Here is a 7,132-nt window from a genome sequence, read left to right on the forward strand (position 1 = left end):
AGTATTAACACTTGAGTATAACTTTGTTCTCAGAAACCCATGAGCAAAGATCGTCGTAGCAGGCTCCTTCCGCTTCCCTTATGATGGACAGAAGCCAACATCTTGAGCTATGTATCGGTACTTTTCATTCTTGTTCCAGTTCGGAACCACATTTTATAAAATACCTTGCTTTGTGCATTATTGTTTCACGAAATTAAGAGTTCTATTAAATTGCCTTATTTTTAATGTGGAGGGATTTTTGTTTTAAGATTGGACCTTACTTTAAGAAAATTCTAGGGGTTGGGGATTTAGCTCAATGGTAGAGCGCTTGCCCTGGATTCGGTCCTCAGCTCCGGAAAGGAAAAAAAAAAATTCTAGGGGCTAGAAAGATGGCTCAGCAGTAAAGAACACTGGATGCTCTTCCAGGAGACCTGGGCTCATTCCCAGCCCTAACATGGGAATTTATAACCATCTGTAACTCTGGCTCCAAGGTATCCGATGCCCTCTTCCAGCCTATGTGGGCACCAGGCATACATGTGGTACCCAGAGATACATGCAGGCAAAACACATGAACACATAAAATAAAATAAAACTCTAAATTAAACTCAATATGCCAGTATTTTCCAAAGTCAGCTGACACTACTTCGATCAGATGGCATAGAGAAAATTCTGGAATATCCATAATAGGGACGAACCATCTCTCAGGAAACAATGTCTGAAGGTGTGGGGCTCTGAGCTCTGGCATGATGAGAGTTTGAACTGAAGGACCTTGGGAGGCTTTAGGAGCCATCTCAGAGAGATACTTTACTGACCTCTGAAGGACCTTGGAAGGCCTTAGGAGCCATCTCAGAGGGGTGCCTCACTGACCTTCTGCCTTCCCATCTGTCATTCTTTTTCTCCCATGAAGCAAATCATAGTAACAGGAACTCCTGTGCCCAAGCCAGGTCATTGAAAGGAGAACCCCTTTCCCCCCAAGCAACTCCTAAAAACATTACCTTAGCCTTCCTCTACCTTTAGGTACAACGGCTCGCCATAAAGAAATTCTCAAACCTGCTCTGTGCACATACATACAAGCAGGCAAAACACTCATTTTTTTTTTTTTTTTTTTTTTTTTTTGGTTTTTCGAGACAGGGTTTCTCTGTGTAGCTTTGCGCCTTTCCTGGATCTCACACTGTAGACCAGGCTGGCCTCGAACTCACAAAGATCCGCCTGGCTCTGCCTCCCGAGTGCTGGGATTAAAGGCGTGCGCCACCCACGCCCGGCTAAAACACTCATTTTATCATGTAGATAAAATAACATTTTAAAGAATTGATTCAATTAATCCGTTATGTTTTTAGTCATCTCTATTTGGCTGTGGAGAATTGGCTGTTCCTCTGCAGGAGTGAGCTCATTGTCTTCTGTTGTCATGTTATCATGAACATGAAAGGGCACATGGAAAAGAGAACTGTGCACACACCTGGCATCCGTCAGTCACATGCCGTTTTCATTCTGAACACGTTTTTGTAACCAGAAGATACAATGAATTCCTACTATTTGCTTTTAAGACACTGTGTTGGGGTCCTAACGCTCTTAAAAGCACTGAGGTTTTCACAATGGGAACTAAAATGTGTTTCCTTTAAGAAAGCAACAGGTTGAGCCCGACTGCAAAATTTATATTTACTTTGTAAATCAAATTTGTTGTCAACATCTGCTTCTGTGGTTGGGGATGAAGACAGTTTACTAACAGCAAGACTCACTTCCTCATTCAAGGGGTGTTGGTTCTAGACATGCTTACAACCACAGTTTCTCCCATGTGCAAACACCCAGAGCCAAATAATTGGATGTTCACTCATCAAATATTTTGCCTTGCAGTTATAAAACATAATTGTTTTCTTAAAGCATAGATTATTTTCTTAAAGCATAGTTTGTTTTCTTAAAACAAAGCGAAACAAAACAAGACTTCCCCAAACTCTAAGCTGCATGATTCCTGAAGTCAGTAATACTTTCATTTCATGAGAAGAAGAAAAACAAATGCTTTTGGCAGTTGATAACCAGGGTGGAATTTTCTTTGCCCAGTGCTGATGTGGTGTTACCACAGTAGTCCCCTACTCCAGCTGACCAGCCTGGGTTTATGTTTTATGGGTGAGGATAATGTTTCCTTTGCTACTAGAGCCTTGACTTGTGTCTCATCTTCTTGTGGCTTTGTCCACCCTGCGGTGGCCCTGTTCACCGTTTCTGCTCTGTGGAGTGGCCCCTGCTGTGGAAAGCCTACGTGTCCCAGGGCTGATCCATCATGCTTGTGTATTTGCCTTGTTTGCCCAGACATGTAAACTGCAGAAATGACGAGATGGTAGATACCCTGTTCATGCTTGCATACAAAGCCCGAACACAGTACAGGGCTCAATAACAACGGCCAGCCAATGAGAGGTAACAGCATGGATTAGAAGCAAGCAGCCAGTTGGTTTTAAGGATCCGTTCTGCATACATGTATATTAGTCTTCAATTCAGTAGTTAACGATGAAAGCCGGAGGACAACTTCTTCACAATGTCTCCTGTTCTCTGCCCTACTTTGGGCTGCATTTGAATTTCCTGGCAGTTTAAGCAGATGTTCCTTTCTGTGTCAGGCTTCAACTGCCTTCCCCTCGCTCCAAGCTGCAGCCATGGTAGATTTTTTTCAGTTCCTCAATACAGCAGGCTTTCTTGACTCTTCACACCGCATTTCTCCCAGCTTGAAATGTTCTGTCCTGGCCTCCACGATGCAGCACACTTACTGTTCCTTTGGAGATGGAGACAGATGCTGTATCCTCAGAACTGAACTCTCTGATACCCTCATCTAAACGATCTCCCGGGTGTCCCACGCGTGTTCTGCGTTTGAATTCCGCCTGGTGCTCATCACTTTAATGACCTGCTTCTCTAACGCTTTCGTGTCTGGTTTGATGCCTTGCTCTTGCATGTCTAGGAACAGGGCTGACACTTCAGTGCCTCGTATCTGGCAGATACTCAGTGTGCAGCTGTTGAAAGAATGAATAAATGATATTCATCTTTATCATATGATAAAGAATATTCTTTCCCTCCCTCTCCCCTCTCCCCTCCCTCCTTCCCTCCCTCTCTCCCTCTCTCCCTCCCTCCCTCCCTCCCTCCTAGCTCTATGTATATTAAAATGTTGAACTACTCTATAAAGGAAAACCATTGTTTTCAATGGCAGTATGGATAAAATGCTAATCAAGCAATGAATAAACTGCAACAAATTTTAAGCATCAGTGTCAAGGCAGAGTGTGGAATTTCATTTCAGGTTACCCCACTATTTAGTTGGAAAGTCTGATCATCTGTTTTTAGGGGAAAGCTTCAACCATAGCTTCATGGTTTGTGGGTCTCCTTAATACTTTCCATTCCAATAATTCTTTTGGCTTTAGTATAAAAAAAATCAACATACCATTCTTTCAATTTCAATTTAACTATACCTTTATTGTGTATGCTTTACACACTCATGTTGAAAGGGCTAAAATACGTCCAACTTCTTTTTTTTTTTTTTTGGAGCTAAGGCTCGAACCCAGAGCCTTGCATTTGCTAGGCAAGCACTCTACCACTGAGCTAAATCCCCAACCCACATCCAACTTCTAAACCACTATAAGGGAAATTCTATTGGAATGCCACTGTTGCCCATTTTAATTCTGTCAGAATGGTATACACGGAGTGGAATAGAATTCAAAGACTGACTTCTACACCAAAGTACTGCATGTGGAAAGACAGCTGGGAAACCTATTTAATGAACACCTACATGATTGACATTTATCAAGTTACTTCAATAGACTAGAAAGAAAAAGGGTTCCCTAGTCAGGTTGTGTTTGGATTTTCTTCCGCTATATTAAATTGAAGAACCAGAGCTTGAATCTGAAATCCATCCTCTACTCTCTTTTTTTTTTTCTGTGTGTGTGTGGGGGGGGGGCGTTCAAGACAGGGTTTCTCTGTGTAGTTTTGGTGCCTGTCCTGGATCTCGCTCTGTAAACCAGGCTGGCCTTGAACTCACAGAGATCCGCCTGGCTCTGCCTCCCAAGTGCTGGGATTAAAGGCGTGCGCCACCACTGCCTGGCCTATCCTCTATTCTCAAAGGATGAGAAGACTTGTGACCTGGAGACACTAGTGTTAGCTTCTCAGCCGAAGATTGCTTGCACACTAACCCCATCTGAGGAGACTGTTACTAAGGTACCAATGAGATGGAATGGTTGACGACAACCAAAGCTTGCCTCTTGGGTTGTTCCTACATGTTCTTCTAATCAAGTGATTTTAGGACAGTTTTGAAAGGATGCTATAAGGGAAAACATTGTCTCTTAAGTCCCTGTCCCTCTAGAAGTGACTGAATGGACAGCAGCATTTAGCTGTAAATATTTATACATACACTGAATTATTGAACAAGAAGATTCCTTGGAGCTGTAGAATGAAGAGGGATTTCTGTAAAGTTCAGAACAGCCTAAGTAGGCTGGAATTGAATTGTGTGATCTCTGTTTTGGGCAACTGTGTTCCCAAATTCACACTCATTGATCCTGTTAACTATAGTCAAGATCTTTCATCTTCTTTTTAAATATTAAATCTTTAAGTTTAGTACATGTCAGTATAAGTACAAAACCAGTAGGAAAGTATATACTTTATAAACTATAAATATAGTTGTCAGTATTTTAAGTTGTATTTTTTCCCTTTCAGATGAATGTGTTTCTTTTGAAAGTGTGGTTGTAAGAATTATTGAATTGGATGAATGTGATTCTTCATGAATAAAGGAGAACGTGGTAGTTTGACCCTCCTAGGTTCATATGTTTAAATGCTTAGTTACTGGGGAGTGGCACCACTTGGGGAAGATTAGGAGGTGTGTCCTTGTTGGAGTAGGTGTGACCTTGTTGGAGAAAGTGTGACACTGTGGATAGGCTTTGAGGTTTCAAAAGCCCAAGCTAGGCCCAATGTCTCTCACTTTTCCTGCTGCCTGTGGATCCAGATGTAGGATCTAGATGTGGAATCCAGATGCTCAGCTCCTTCTTCAGCACCATGTCTTCCTGTGTGCCACCATGCTTTAGAATCCAGATGTGGAATCCAGATGCTCAGCTCCTTCTTCAGCACCGTGTCTTCCTGTGTGCCACCATGCTTTAGAATCCAGATGTGGAATCCAGTTGCTCAGCTCCTTTTTCAGCACCATGTCTTCCTGTATGCCACCATGCTTTAGAATCCAGATGTGGAATCCAGATGCTCAGCTCCTTCTTCAGCACCATGTCTTCCTGTATGCCACCATGCTTTAGAATCCAGATGTGGAATCCAGATGCTCAGCTCCTTCTTCAGCATCGTGTCTTCCTGTGTGCCACCATGCTTCCTGCCATGCTGATAACAGACTAAACCTCTGACACTGTAAGCCAGTTCCAATGAAATGCTTTCCTTTGTAAGGGATTCCATTGTTATGGTGTCTCTTCAACAGCCATAGAGCATTGACTAAGATAGAGACAATATCATTTAGGATTTTCTTTTTTAATGCTAACACCTTCTTGAAAAAAATCAAACTCTGTCTTTGTATTGGATGTTCCTTTTGATTCATTGAAACCTTCTAGTAATAGACCTAGTTGTAAGCAGTTTAATATTGTGTTCAAACAATGCCACAAGGTCTAATCCTAAGCTTCACACTGTGGTTTGCATCATGCTCAGGGGTATTTTTATGTTTTGCAAGGGAAGAATCACTTTCTGTGGTTTCCTGACAATTCTTAGGCTGTATATGTGCTCTTTCTCTAGATTAGGTTAATGTGTTCATCCTATTCCTCCAACCAATCATTGGGACTAGGGCCTAGGAGTATGGAAGACACTGCTAAAATGAACTTCTGAGCTCCTTAGGGCTTACTCCAAAGTCAAGTGGATTCAGTCTTCGTAAAGTACAAGGACTGGAACAAGAGTTGTTTACCCATTGCAAAATCTGGATCCTGTTGAGACGTTGACCAAAGGGTTCCCATGCAACCCCTCAAGCATCACAGGCTACTGGCAAGGCTATTCGTTACTCTCTACAACCTGATGGGATGGCCCTGTTGCTGAAGACAACACTTACTCATGTCACCGAACACAGAGACGTCAGGCTGGTGCCTAACTAGAAGCTTCACCCTTACTGATTAGATTCATGGTACTGGAAGATACTCTGCACACTACCCCAGGAGAAAGGCAATCATCAATATCACCCAACTACAAACCCTGTGATGTAAAACAGAGATTTGCCTATAAGATACACTGGAACAATAGCAGCATAAAGGCTATAGGAATAACCAACCACGGTTTAAAATTGTATTTAAGCAGGGTGTTGGTGGTGCACGCCTTTAATCCCAGCACTCAGGAGGCAGAGGCAGGGGAATCTCTGTGAGTTCCAAGCCAGCCTGGTCTACAGCATGAGTTCCAGGACAGCCAGAACTACACAGAGAAGCCCTGTCTTAAAAAACCAAAACAAAAAAAATTGTATTTAAGTCTTACCATGTGAGATGGAGGTCAAATCTTGGCTAAAGAGGCCAGGAACCTGAGAGTAGATAGGTCGTGGGCCTAGGGGAAAACCTAGTGTTCTTATTCTGCTAAAGAAACACAGCAATAAAATGATTCCTAATGACACTCTGCTATAACCATACATTAGTCCCTTGCTTAACCCTTACTAGAGAAGTTTCGTCTTGCAGTAGATGGGAATTCACACAGAGGCTCACAGCTGGACAATGTGCAGAGAATGAGAGACTTTGGAGCACTCAGTCCTACGGGATGTCTTCATCAAAGTCTTCCCCTCAAGGCTCAGGGAGCTCTGTGGAAGAAGGGGTGGACGGACTCTAAGAGCTGGAGGTGGTGGTCGACACCTAGGAAACAGTGTCCTCCAGACGCAGCAGGACTGCTGTGTGCATGACGTCATAGAGACTGTGGCAGCATACACAAAGCTTAAACAGGGTCAAGTCAGAACCGAGAGGGGGAAGTGGACATGGAGTCCCACCCTTAGCCAAGAGTCTATCTGCAACCGACACCCCCTAACAAAGGGAAAACCAGTCTTCTCCAGTGGACTGTCACTGGGTATATCAACCACACTCCAGGCAGGCCCCATGCCCAGTAGTTAGCCAATATAAAAGGACCTGAATGGTATTTCTGTGGACCTTTTGTTTTGCTTTGTTTTGTTTGGGCATTTTTTTTC

At 43.1% G+C, this 7,132-nt stretch overlaps 1 long non-coding RNA gene across 1 annotated transcript; it reads right to left on the minus strand.

The window, feature by feature from the left end:
• Positions 1–1,610: 1,610 nt before the first annotated feature.
• LOC131918896 (uncharacterized) lies at positions 1,611–6,792 on the minus strand. Its single transcript, XR_009381123.1, has 2 exons — positions 6,442–6,792; positions 1,611–2,969 (listed from the first exon to the last, which is right to left on the minus strand). It is a non-coding gene; the product is annotated as an uncharacterized LOC131918896 (long non-coding RNA).
• Positions 6,793–7,132: the final 340 nt, after the last annotated feature.

Source organism: Peromyscus eremicus, chromosome 8b (genome assembly GCF_949786415.1).
Source record: "Peromyscus eremicus chromosome 8b, PerEre_H2_v1, whole genome shotgun sequence".
NCBI classification, from domain to species: Eukaryota; Metazoa; Chordata; class Mammalia; order Rodentia; family Cricetidae; genus Peromyscus; species Peromyscus eremicus.